The sequence below is a fragment of the Arachis hypogaea genome, chromosome 13 (genome assembly GCF_003086295.3).
Source record: "Arachis hypogaea cultivar Tifrunner chromosome 13, arahy.Tifrunner.gnm2.J5K5, whole genome shotgun sequence".
Taxonomy (NCBI): Eukaryota; Viridiplantae; Streptophyta; class Magnoliopsida; order Fabales; family Fabaceae; genus Arachis; species Arachis hypogaea.
This window is the reverse complement of record NC_092048.1, coordinates 7,787,970-7,802,888: the sequence shown is the minus strand read 5'-3', so window position 1 is coordinate 7,802,888 and position 14,919 is coordinate 7,787,970. Positions and strand designations below refer to the sequence as shown.

The window sequence follows — 14,919 nt, the reverse complement described above, 5'->3', positions numbered from 1 at the left end:
TTGAAAGGACTGTATAATAAAAAGATGGATGTTCAATCTTCGGACTTAGGCTACTTAATTCAATGTTATTTGAGGACCTAACAGAATGGCTAAAAACCAAATACATTCTCTCATCGATTGGAAGCATTCACTGAGAAATAAATATATCTTTTGCAATGAAATTGTGTTGATAAAAAAGATATAGTCTTAATTCAAGTTGCATTAATCTCTCTTACAAGAGAAAACAACTTGCCTTTCGTGAACTCTTGTGAGATTTGACACTACTTGATTGAATTCAAATTGCTGGAAAAATTGTTATTAAAAAGTTTTAATATAGAGTAACGCCTTTTTAATTGTTTTTTTTTTCATGCAACTCAAGTTAAACGCTAACCGGCAGAGTGAATGGAATAGGTGGAGCTTTCTAAACTCATTAAGACAAGCCTGTGGCAGGCGAAGATGGGCTGCCTGTGGGCCCTACCATGGGCTCCTCTTCTGTCATCTCATCTCATCAACGTTAAAAGGAAAACGCATGATTCATTATTTGACCCAAAAAAAAAAAAAAAAAAAATCCAGGGTTGGTTGTTGGCTGTGGTGGAAAACGTTTTGCTGAACGAATTAATTGTTAGACGATCTATTTGTTGTGAAATAAAAGATATATATATAATAGAGATGTATAAATAGAAGACTCTAGTATTAAAATAATTAGCTCAATAATAATTTATATATATATAATAATATTATATGTTGTAATGTATATATATATACAAAGATAGAAAGAAGTATTAAAAATAAAGAGAGAGAGAATCACATTTGTTTATTGTTACAATCTTAATATAATAAAGATGACTAATATTGCTATTAATATTATATGTAAAGAGTAATAGAAAATAGAATTTAAAATACTTATAAAATAAAAGAAGAGAAAGAATTGTAGTAGAAATATAAGGAGAAGAGTATTTGATTGCAGCATAAAAGAGGATTGATTTATTATTATTTACTTGTGTATGAAAAGAAAGGGAGAATGGTATTTTTGTTCTGTTACATTCACGGAGGTTCACCTCCTATTTATAGGCTTATGGAAGGAAGATTGTCAACCTTCATTTATTTCATTCTCTTTTGAGAATGTAAACTTTATATAGGAAATTGGCATCCACGTCCCATTCCTATCACAACACTCCCCCTTGGATAACCATTTAGGATTATTGCCTCGTTAAAACCTTACTAAAGAAAAACCCAGTGGGAAAAAACCTTAGTGAAGGAAAAAGAGTACAATATCCTTTAGTGATAGGGACTGCCTCATTAAAAACCTTGTCAAGAAAAACCCAATGGGAAAAAAATCTGACCAAGGGAAAAAGAGTACAGTCTCCCCCTCTTGTCGACATCAGTTGATGTCTCGAAATCGGCGCATCCCAATCTCATGTACCAATCTTTCAAAGGAGGATTTTGGGAGTGACTTCGTGAATAAATCTGCCAGATTGTCACTTGAACGGATCTGTTGGACATCAATTGTCCCTTGATTTTGAAGGTCATGAGTGAAGAAGAATTTGGGAGAAATATGCTTTGTTCTATCACCTTTGATGTATCCACCCTTAAGTTAGAGCAATGCATGCTGTATTATCTTCAAACAGGACATTTGGAGCTATCTTATGATCAATCAGTTCACATGATGACAGAATATATTAAATCAGACTCCTCAGCCAAAAACACTCGCGACTAGCTTCATGAATCGCCAGTATTTCAGCATGATTAGAGGAGGTTGCTGCTATCTTCTGTTTCGTGGACCTCCATGATATAGCTGTACCACCATATGTGAATAGGTATCCTGTTTGAGACCTCCCTTTATGTGGATCAGACAGGTATCTGGCATCTGCATAGCCAACTAGTTGTGACTTGGATCCATAGGGATAAAACAATCCCATATCAACCGTCCCATGAAGATATCGAAAGATTTGTTTGATTCCACTCCAATGTCTTCTGGTTGGAGAGGAACTATATCTTGCTAGTAAATTCACAGCAAATGATATATCGGGTCGCGTATTATTAGCAAGATACATTAGCGCTCCAATGGCACTAAGATATGATACTTCAGGACCAAGGATATCTTCATTTTCTTCTTTAGGACGGAATTGATCATTTTTCACATCCAAAGATCTTACGATCATTGGGGGACTTAATGGATGTGACTTATCCATATAAAATCTTTTCAAGATCTTTTCTGTGTATGTTGTTTGATGAATAAAGATCCCACTTTTTAAATGCTCGATCTGCAGACCGAGACAAAATTTAGTCTTTCCAAGATCTTTCATCTCAAACTCTTCTTTTAGAGTTTTTATAATTATTGGAATCTCTTCAGGAGTCCCAATGATATTTAAATCATCAACGTACACAGCAATTATAACGAATCCAGATACAGATTTCTTTATAAAAACACATGGACAGATATCATCATTCTTGAATCCGTTTTTGGCCAGATACCCAGTAAGACGATTATACCACATTCGTCCAGATTGCTTTAGACCATATAAAGATCTTTGTAATTTGACTGAGTATAACCCTTGCGAATATTCATTGGATGGTTTGGATATCTTTAGTCCTTCAGGAACTTTCATATAGATATCCCGATCTAATGAGCCGTACAAATAGGCTGTTACCACATCTATTAAATGCATATGCAATTTATGATATGCAGATAAACTGACCAAATAGCACAATGTTATCGCATCCACTACAGGGGAATACGTTTCTTCATAATCTATACCGGGCCTTTGTGAAAAACCTTGTGTCACAAGTCGAGCTTTGTAGCGCACAACTTCATTTTTCTCATTTCGTTTTCTCACAAATACCCACTTATATCCAACAGGTTTTACATCTTCAGGTGTACGGACTACAGGTCCAAAGACTTCACGTTTTGCAAGTGAGTCTAATTCAGCCTTCATGGCTTCTTTCCATTTTGGCCAATCATTCCTTTGTCGACATTCTTCGACTGATCTTGGCTCAAGATCCTTACTTTCATGCATGATATCTAATGCCACATTATATGCAAATATTTCATTGACAATTGTCTTATTTTGGTCCCATTTCTCTCCTGTAAAGACATAATTTATCGAGATCTCGTCATTTTCACAATTTTCAGGTACCTAAACGTCTTCTGGCGTTATATCAGAATTTTGGACAACTGCCGGTGTCTTTACTATGTCTTTTTCAACAGGAATATTATTTACCTCTTTTCTCTTTCGAGGATTTTTGTCTTTGGAACCGACAGGTCTGCCACGCTTCTGGCGTGTATTTGCTTCCGTGGCTATTTGCCATACTGGGACATCAATTCGAATTGGGGCATTTTCCGCTCTGCCACGCTTCTGGCGTGAATTTGCTTCAGTGGCTACTTGTCCTACTGGGACGTCAATTCGAATTGAGGCATTTTCTGCTGGTATGTAAGATTTGGTTATCCTCTTTGTATCGGAAAATGTATCAGGCAATTCATTTGCTATTCTTTGCAAATGTATAATCTTTTGAACTTCTAGTTCATATTGCCCTGATCGAGGATCTAAATGCATCAACGATGATGCATTTCAATTAAGTTCCTTTTCAGGAAGCTTATTCTCTCCCTCTAATGTTGGAAATTTTGATTCATCAAAATGACAATCCGCAAACCGGGCTTTAAACACATCACCAGTTTGTATCTCAAGATACCTCACTATAGAGGGAGAATCATATCCAACATATATCCCCAATTTTCTTTGGGGTCCCATTTTGGTGCGATTAGGTGGTGCAATAGGAACATATATCGCACACCCAAATATTCTTAAATGGGAAACATTTGGCTGCTGGCCAAAAGTTAATTGCATAGGAGAGAATTGATGATAACTCGTTGGCCTCAAACGAATAAGTGCTGCGGCATGTAAAATAGCATGCCCTCAATCCGAGGTTGGGAGATTTGTTCTCATAAGTAAGGGTCTAGCAATTAATTGGAGGCGCTTAATAAGTGATTCTGCTAACCCATTTTGCGTGTGAACATAAGCTACTGGATGTTCAACACTTATTCCATTAGCCATACAATAAACATCAAAAGCTTGGGAAGTAAATTCACCAGCATTATCAAGACGAATTGCTTTGATTGGATTTTCTGGAAATTGTGCTTTTAATCGAATAATTTGAGCCAATAATCTCGCAAACGCCAGGTTGCGAGAAGATAATAAGCACACATGTGACCATCTCGAAGATGCGTCTATTAGGACCATAAAATATCTAAAAGATCCACATGGTGGATGAATAGGTCCACATATATCACCTTGAATCCTTTTCAGGAATTCAGGAGACTCAAATCCAATCTTTACTGGTGATGGCCTTAAAATTAACTTTCCTTGAGAACATGCAGCACAACAAAATTCACTAGTTTTAAGAATCTTATGGTTCTTTAGTGAATGTCCATGAGAGTTTTCAATAATTCTTCTCATCATGGTTGTTCCCGGATGACCCAATCGGTCGTGCCAAGTTATGAATTCATTTGGGCTAATAAACTTCTGGTTTACAGTGGCATGTGATTCAATTGCACTAATCTTGGTATAATACAACCCAGATGAAAGTGAGGGTAATTTTTCTAATATAACTTTCTTATTTGAATCATGAGTTGTGATATATAAATACTCATGATTTCCCTCATTCATCGTCTCAACATGATATCCATTTCGGCGAATATCTTTAAAACTCAACAAGTTCCTCAGAGACTTGGTAGATAATAGTGCATTATTTATTATAAATTTTGTTCCTCCAGGAAACAAAATTATAGCTCTTCCGGAGCCTTCTATCACATTGCCTGAGCCAATAATAGTGTTAACATATTCCTCTTTTGGCACAAGATGGGTAAAATATATATCACTTTTGAGAATAGTGTGCGAACTTGCACTATCCGCAAGGCATACATCTTCATTACATATCCTTGCCATTCTTCAAAAACAAATAATAATAAAATGAGTAGTATGCACAGTTAAATTGAATACTTGATCAGAATTATTTTTTCTAAGAAACACTGTACATAAAATAATGTCATATACTAAAATTTTATTTTAAAATTTGACATATTTAATAATTTCAAAATTCATATTAATATTTCATTATTTATGTACATCACATTTGAAACTTAAATACATAGAAAATAAAACTTAATAAATTTTTTACATTATTTATTTACATAGATACTTCACAATTTCACATATTAAACTATTCCATCATTGATCAAATGACCAATATTTCCTTCAGGGTCCTCAAAGAAATCAGATACATCATAATGAGTGGTGGAGTTCTCAGCATCATTTGAAACAAAATTTGTTTCCTTTCCTTTGTCGTTCTTTTTCAAAGATGTCTTGTAAAGATCGACTAGGTGCCTTGGGGTACGACAGGTACGTGACCAATGGCCCTTTCCACCACAGCGGAAACACTTCTCCTCGGTTGATTTATTCTGCCCGATATTCCTTTCTTTGTCCCACTTCTGGTGAGATCCTTTCTTTTGAACATAATTTTTTTTCTTTCCATAATTTTTCTTGTTATTAAAAGTTTGCCATTTACCTCTTCTGGGGTAATGATTTGCCACATTTACTTCAGGAAATGGGGCGGCGCCAGCTGGGCGCGCTTCATGATTTTTCAATAACAACTCATTGTTGCGTTCGGCAACAAGAAGGCAAGAAATTAACTCAGAATATTTCTTAAACCCTTTCTCTCGATATTGCTGCTGCAGGAGCACATTCGAGGCATGGAAGGTTGAGAAAGTTTTCTCCAACATATCATGATCAGTTATTTTTTTCCCACACAATTTCATTCGTGAGGTGATTTGAAACATTGCAGAATTATATTCATTTATAGATTTAAAATCTTGTAAATGCAAATGCGTCCATTCATATCGGGCCTGAGGAAGTATCACCGTTTTCTGATGATTATACCTTTCTTCAAGGTCTTTCCAAAGATCTGCAGGATCTTTTAATGTAAGATATTCATTTTTCAATCCTTCGTCAAGATGACGACGGAGAAAAATCATGGCTTTGGCTTTATCCTTCTGGGATGCATTATTTTCAGCCTTAATGGTATCTCCAAAATCATTGAATCAAGATGGATTTCAGCATCTAGTATCCATGATAAATAATTGTTTCCAGATATATCAAGAGCATTGAATTCAAGATGAGAGAGCTTCGACATAATGAAAATTTGTTACCTGAGTCTTCCTAAAAATTTGATCAGAGTCTCGTGCTGATAACGTGTTGTGAAATAAAAGATATATATATATATATATATATAATAGAGATGTATAAATAGAAGACTCTAGTATTAAAATAATTAGCTCAATAATAATTTATATATATATAATAATATTATATGTTGTAATGTATATATATATATACAAAGATAGAAAGAAGTATTAAAAATAAAGAGAGAGAATCGCATTTGTTTATTGTTACAATCTCAATATAATAAAGATGATTAATATTGCTATTAATATTATATGTAAAGAGTAATAGAAAATAGAATTTAAAATACTTATAAAATAAAAGAAGAGAAAGAATTGTAGTAGAAATATAAGGAGAAGAGTATTTGATTGCAGCATAAAAGAGGATTGATTTATTATTATTTACTTGTGTATGAAAAGAAAGGGAGAATGGTATTTTTGTTCTGTTACATTCACAGAGGTTCACCTCCTATTTATAGGCTTATGGAAGGAAGATTGTCAACCTTCATTTATTTCATTCTCTTTTGAGAATGTAAACTTTATATAGGAAATGGGCATCCACGTCCCATTCCTATCACAACACTATTTATATTATATAAAAATTGATAATAACTCGTTGTACATTAAATTTATGTTTTTTTTAATGATATTATATTATCAATTTTAATTACTTGATAAAATTTAAAAATTAATTGAATTAAAAAATCTTTAAAATAATTAAAACTATAACTCCTATAATTAATTAATTTATTACATATTATTATTCAATTAAAATATAAATATTAATTTAATTAAATATAATAAACATCTATTTTAAAAATATCATAATAATAACATTATCATAATAAATTTAAGTTATAAAATATTTAAATTTCACACTATTTGACCTATTTATATATCATACATAAGATTCTTACTTCATTTCACAATTTGTAGTTCTTTTATGAAAAATATTTACACTAACAAATGATGAAATGAAGAGAAATTTATCTACTTAAAAATAATATTATTAGATGACTAGGTACAAAATAAAAATATTTATTACATTTTTAAAACAAATTTACAGAAAAAATACCCTTATTATTTTAACTATTTATATTTTTTTATTATTTTGCAATGCATTACATATTATTATATTTTTAGATCCTTATAATTATACTTAATTCAATACGCTATTTAAATTAAAGATACAATTTTGATCATTTTCTAACACTATTTTGAGTTTGTATCACTCACGACATTGTCTGACAAAGTGGTTTTAAAAAAAAATATTAATAGATATTATTATTTTATGCTATTTAAATTATTCTTATTAAAAATAACTTATTCAATATATATATACACAATAAATATTTTAAACAATTTTATTCTCACTATTGTAGCTGTCATTGAAAAAATATATGTACTAGAAGAAGAAAAACAAGTAGATCTCAAAACAAAATTCATAAAAAATACGAAAAATGGAGTTTTTTGTCCTACAATATAAAAAAAATTACAAATTTAAATTATAACAAATTCTATCAAATTATACTTATCATAAAAAATCCATCAAATTATAAATTACTAACTGAAGAATTAATACAAATTTAAAATTAAATTAAAAGTTTCATTTTAAAGTGCTACAATAATTTTTGTGTTATTTGATAGAGAAGCAAAAAAAATTATTGGGCACAACTGCCTTAAATCTAATTACACACTAAGACAATAATGACACTGAAACGCTATTCTAATTGAAAAATTTATATAACCACGTACTTATATTTGAAGTAAAAGTAAATGATTTTAACTTAAAAAAAGGCTTTTAACAATATATTATTAATCTCTTACCAAGACATTTGTCTAACAAAAAATACTGAAACTCACTCCCTATTACAGCAAATAAAACAGATAATAATATTGTAAAAATTTTATTTGTTCAAAACATCATTTATATTTTTCATTGATTATAGGAACTAACTTCACCAACACGAATATTGTCAGATTTATATGATATACCAATCAAGAGATTAAAGAGAAAAAAAAAATAAATGAATCCAAGATACATCTTCAGATGAAGAATATACATACAAAGATGGAACAAACAAGATAATAAAAAATGCATACAAGTCAACAGTTCAGAAAAAAACATGTTTTCACAACAACTTATAATAGAAAGAAAAAAGAAACAACTCCAACAATAATTAAAAATAAAAAAAGAGGACAAACACCATATAAGAAGACTAAGTTTGTCAATTAAAACAAATGCAAAAATAAAAACAACAAATAAAATAAAAACAACAAATAAATATGTAGTTTTAGACAACTTTAATATAAAAAATTTTTGCATTACAAAATATTTTAAATAAAAAACACATCAAATTTAATATTAGATTGTATATATTTTAATTAACAAAAATATTATTTATACACCAAAATTAATCACCATGTATTTGTGTATAAATACATGTATTATTTAGTTTATTTTTAACGTATATTTTATATTTTAATATATATTTTATACCAATAATTAATTTTAGTAACTAATTTTAATATATTCATAACATAATCGTTTAGTTAATTGTCAAACAATATAATAGTTATTAAAATATACTATATACTATCATGAATTTATCACTCCACGATTTGAGTGTAAAAGGTCACTTTGGACATAATATGACCCCCAGAAAAAGGAGATATTTATATTCTCTTTTGTAAAGCAATAAGTAGTACAACAAAAATGGGAGAAACAAGGAAAATAATATATAGAAAGGTCTGAGTCATTGCATTTTCTTCAGCCACGCCATCTTGTGTGTATCTTTGTTTATCTTCTACAAAAGCATCAAAATAATTCTGGTAGCCTGTGTTCTTTAAATAAAATGGAGATCCTGTATTCACCTTCATCATTTCCATTGCCTGCAAGAATCCACAACCATATCATCATACATGAATGCAAGTATAAAAATGTAACATGCTAAAACTCCTCCATGGAAGGGACATATATTAGATTAGAGAGCCAAGAATACAAATCATGTTAAGAGTTATAGAACAAATTGCACCAGAAATTACCTGAAAACTGTACATGAATTGTCGCGCTCTCTTTTTTACTTTAGCATTTGGATGCGATTGGAGCTTCTCATACATAAGTCTAGCCTCATCAGACCTGTCAATACATCAAGATGTGTTTGGAAATCTAGAATCACTAAACAGACACTGCAATAGTGAAAAGCACCTTCACTTTCTAATTCAGTTGCAGTGCACACACATACACTTCTAAATATTTTCTTAAGACTGTGCTGGGAATGCCAAGAAAATCATGCAATTATTTTTGAAGAGATAGCAGGGTCTTATATTAAAAGAAGCTTGAGTTTTAGTACAGTGCACTACAGTGACAAGGATATTATTCCTAACAATCAATTCTCAGCATTCAAAGGATATATACTAAGGAGTAACTGAATTCTAGGTGGAAAATATTCCTAAGTTTAAATATTTCAGAGTTTCTGAACATACCTACTAAGAGAGTCTTGACAAATTGACCACTGCAAAGCAGCTAAACCATGGAGCTCACTCTGCACAAACATGATTAACCTCATCATGTTTATATTCATCCAAATATTTTTCCCCTAGTTTCCCTACTAGGGTATATGTCACTACAGTTGAAAGTCCATAAACTAGATATTAGGAAGGGTAAGTTATCTACAACCTTTCTAATCTTAAAACATTCATATGCAATTTTTTCCCCCACAAAATATACCAATGTGGTTTAAATTAAAATAGTTACCTGGAACGGTAAGTTATCCATGACCTTGTCATAGTAGGGCAATGCTTCCTTCAGTTTTCCCGAATTCATTAACAAGTCACCCTCCTTCAATGCCTAAAAATATCATATATAATATAGGAAATTGGGATAACTAAGCAATAAATAAGGATCAACCATAGACCATAACTTTATTGCTAAGAAAGGCAGTAATATTTGTGGTACCACTGTATATGCTTACCTCCTCGCACTCGGATTTTAGCTTTGGATCAATAACTAATCCAGTTTTCTTCTTGTAGGCAGCAAGTAGCTGCTTAGTGCGTGCATCTTTAGCAGCTCTTTCTTCTTCGGTCTCAAGGACCTCTCCCGGACGAATAGTTCTTCCACCACCAAACTGAAAAGGTTAGTGGAAATGAAAAGTGATGGACACTGAAATGGTAGAAAAGTGCTTCATCTGAGGTAAGATCAGTTTAAAAATACTGAATCCTATCATACTGTTTTTGAAATATCGTTAGGCCTAGGAAAGACACCCCATGTTGAAACTTTTGGCTTGTAAAGTTCCGAGCCGTCTTGATTAGCCTGATCAGGTTTTGAATCTGTTTCAGCATCAAACTTGCTTGTGTCTCCAACAATGAGCTCCACCTCAGAAAAGTCACCGTCGGAGAAGGAATCCGAAATAGGAACCAGTCCAGCTGGCAATCCCCTAGTGCTCTTCTTATCCGCAAAGTCAAGCCCCACAAAATCAATCCTTGAAACTGAAAGTTCCCCCTTCTTACCACCACCATTGTCTACCACAACATTGTTCCCTGAAACCTTCTCACTCCCTCCCTGCAACCCTAGAAACAAATTCAGATACCCATTTCAGCAAGTACTACATATTGAAATGAAAAGCACATACCTTTCAGGCTTTCAAGTCCAAATTTTGTCATCAAGTTAAATAGGTCATTGACAATTTTTCATAGAGACAGTTCCTAACCAAAATTAAATCAGACACCCAGGAATTTCTGTTGGGAAACATGTTTGACCTTTATTCATTTGATTGCAATTACTGAACAATACTTGAGTTCCATGATTACTACCTTGGGTAGTTCCAATTTGGGATTTATTCTGCTTGTAGTTTTTGGCCTTCTCCATTGCAATCTTGACAGAATCTGGCAATTCCTTCTTCTCAACAACAGAATCTTCCTTCTTCGATTTGTTGGATGATTCCTTATACGCTTTGGCCTTGCTAAACGCGAGCTTCACAGGATCAACGGGAGCCGTTTCAGGATCAGGTTCAGGTTCAGAAGGTTCAGCATTTTGAGGGCCGAGAGCACAAGAACACAGCTTAGGAGCCCTAAACGACGTCGTCGAAGGGACGCGCGTGTTTGCCTGGGAGGGAAAAATGCGCAATGAAGAGAACCATGAAGCCATCATTTATACGACACCGTTTTCATGTACACTTTCAGTTGTAAGGAAAAAGAACACAGTCATTTCATTTTCTGCACTTCTTCTCCTCACTCCTGGATAAGGCAATTACTAACTAACGGTTCTCACTCCTCACAATCACGGTTCTTTTTCCGTTTTTTTTTTTTTTTTTGGTAATGGTTTCTCCAAAATATTTTGGTCGTGCTTTTCCACAACTAAATTAAATGGGCCAAAAAAGCAACCTATTGGGCTGATAATGAATATTTTGAGTTCGGCTTGGACATTGGGTTCGTAGAATTACATAAATGTTTAGTAACCAAAGAAAATTAGCCAAAAATACCAACGCAAATTGGTACAGATAGATGAGGGTTTGTGTCCCTTAATCATCTCTCCTGGGTTCGATACTTACTGCAGTACCTGAGGGATTAGTGAGATTAGTCATTGGGCTTCTGGCCCAATGGATACCCTGGTACAAACAAAAAAAATTAGCCAAAAACAACTATAACTTGTCTTATTTAATATTCATTAATTATTGCGACAATTAATAAATGATAAATAAGACAAATTCTGGCTTTTTTTTTTGTCTTCTTAACATTACTCGTAGAATTATTGGTGAGATTGATTATGCAACAGTGGTGAGTCTCTTGAACGGGGAAGAATTTGGAGAGACACTCTAACCGCATAATCAAAAAAGTAAATGAACCGAGAAGAAAGTGGAATATATTTTTTATATAGATATATAGAGAAGGAAACAGGAGTATGAACTCAGAAACTAACTATGTTTTTTGATATTTACCTACTTCTAAACTTGTTACTTTATTAGTATTCTCATAAATGATGAAAGAAGGACTATCTTACTCAACTTAATTTATGTGTAGATTTTTTTTTGGACTTAGGTTCCGAATAATACCAAAAAATACATATACCATCCAGTCCAAAAAAATAGTTAATATATATTGTTACTGTGGGTAATCGGAGATTAATGGGCTGGATGGCGTTGGTTGGCCCAAACGTATGAAGGAGGTGGCTTTCGAGTGGATCTGCTACTCGGTGTTCCTCCGTCCGACTTGTACGTGTGAAAGAATGGGAGGTGGTACCTGCAAAGACACTCCGATGCCTAAGTTAGCAAGAGTGTGAGCAGGTTAGAGAGTATTGGAACTTAGAGATACCTGAATGGTGTCAGTGTATTTATAGTGGTGAACCAATAACCACCGCTGAAGTAGTGCCACCTTTTTAGATGGATAACCGTTCCCATATCTTAGGGAGGTTAAGATATGGCTCTATGAAGTGGTTAGAGAGTTTCTAGGGGCAGTTATTCATTCGAATGAGTGTTATCTGCCAGCTAACCCTCGTATCCCACTTCTTTGGAGCAGGTCGTGTTCAGTACCGACTTCTTGGGATGAAGGCTGGTACTGGGTGAGGGCCAACCCTTTGGGTTGGGCCTATTTGCTTGGATCCTGGACCTTTATTATTGGGCCAGGGTATGAACAGTGCCCCTACTCGAGCCCAATTTCTTTTTAGGATTTGGATTCGAGTATTCAACTCGGGGTCGTAGCTGATTTGCAAGAGGACCGACGTGATGGTTTAAGAACCGACGTGATTTTTCTTGACCTTTCGGTTCTGACAGTTACGTCTAATCAAGCGTCGTGTCCGTTAGGGGTGTGCGTAGGGATTTAATGGCCTTGGTAATGGTGCATCTTCATTAATGATTGCCCCAATTTTACCATTATGCCCCTAACGTTCTTATAAATACTTTCCCTCTCTTTCGTTGTTTCGTTTCTGCGATCTTTCAAATTTCCCTTGCATTCGTTTGTGCTACATTCTTGCGTTTCGAAGGCTTTTACTTCCTCCAGTCTTGATTTCAGACTTAAAGGTTAGCTTTTTCCCCTTCTGTAACATGCTTTCTATTTGCGTGCCTTTATTTTGTAGGTAGATTGGTTTGTAGGTTTTAGTTCCGTACCCCCTCCCTTTAGAGACCGTGTGTTGATTTTCCTTTTCTTTTTGTAGGTTTCTTGTCACCCCTTTTAAGAAAAGAAAATGGCTTCCGTAGATGTTCTTTCTCAGTGGGTTGATGTCACGGTCCTAGGGGAGGAGCCTTCAGTCGATACCGAGTTTATCACCCACCTTCGTACTCACCACAAAATTTGTACTTCTGAAGAGGATGAGCCGAAGTATGAGTTGGTAGTCCCGGGTCCAGAAGACCGGGTTTGCTTCGGGAGGGCCGACGAGGTGGCCCCTCATTTCTTTTTTATGTATGAGAGTATGGTCACCCGTTTGGGCGTTTTTCTTCCATTTTCAGAGTTTGAAATGTCTGTGTTACGTCATTGCCGGGTTGCTCCCACCCAGCTTCACCCCAACTCTTGGGGTTTTTTGAAAATTTACCAATTTATCAGCCAGGCCTTAGAGTTCCCGACTTCTCTGAGGATTTTCTTCTATCTCTTCCATATGACCAAGCCCTTCAGTGGGCTAAATAATAAGCAACAGTGGGTGTCCTTCCGAGCCATACAAGGTCGGAGGTTTTTTACCCTTTTTGACGAATCCTTTCATGATTTTAAAAGCTATTTTTTCAAAGTTCAAGCAGTAGAGGGTCACCACCCCTTTTTCTTAGATGAGAGTTCTTCTCCTCGCTTTCCTCTATACTGGTTAGAGGCCTCCCCCTGTGAGAAATATGGTCTGGACGACCTGGACGAAGTGGAGGCGGCCATCGTAGGGTTCCTCCGAGAAGTGTGGGGGAGGGCCCCATACTTGGATACTAAAAAATTTCTCCAGGGGTCGCCGACTTTTGTCCAGTCACAACTAGGTAGCTTTTTGCGTTTCTCATTTATTTCCGACTTGCAATTTCTTTTACCGACTTGTCTGACTTTTAGCTACCAATTTGTTTTTGCAGAGATGGCAAAGAAAAACGCTCAAGAGTCTTACCAGAGGGTTCAGGAAGCCAAGGCAAGGTCTCATGCCAGATCTGGTGGTGCTAGGGCGGTTGTCTCTCCTCCTCCTCCTCCTCGGAACGTCGGGACTCCCTCCTAACCTATTGTAATTTCTTCCTCTGCTTCCTCTCTGCCACCCCCTTCTGTCCGACCTACTCCTGAACTAGAGCCGAAGAAGCGCAAGACCTTAGAGTCTGACGCTTCTGGTGAGGCGGACGCTCTTGCGTTCGTCCGAAAGAACATTTATCCCCATGCTCGTATGAGTATGGATGATGTTTCTGTTCGGCACTACCTCACCACTGTGGTTGAGGAGAGTCTCAAGACGGCGGGGGTTTGTGGCAAACTCTTAGATATATTTGAGAAGACTCCTCTCAGCTCTTTAGGGACGACCTCGAGGGTCGAGGAGCTGGAAGGCAGGCTTCGCATATATCAGGAGCATGAGAGGGAGTTGGAGGGGGAAGTTGCCAAGCTGAAGGAGGAGAGGGACAGCCTCCGGGAGAAGGAGAAGAAGTTGCAAGCCCAATGCAACATGGAGGTGGATTTGAGGAAGGCAGCGCAAGCCAGCTACAACAGTTTATTTGCTGATCTTGTGTCTGTAAAGAATGACTTGCTGAATGCCCGGAAGACCTATACCGAGTTGGAGGACTCTATTGCGGATGGTG

General features: G+C 35.0%; 1 pseudogene; it reads right to left on the bottom strand.

The window, feature by feature from the left end:
• Positions 1 to 8,769: 8,769 nt before the first annotated feature.
• LOC112736916 (uncharacterized) lies at positions 8,770 to 11,558 on the bottom strand (annotated as a pseudogene).
• Between the last annotated feature and the right edge of the window lie 3,361 nt (positions 11,559 to 14,919).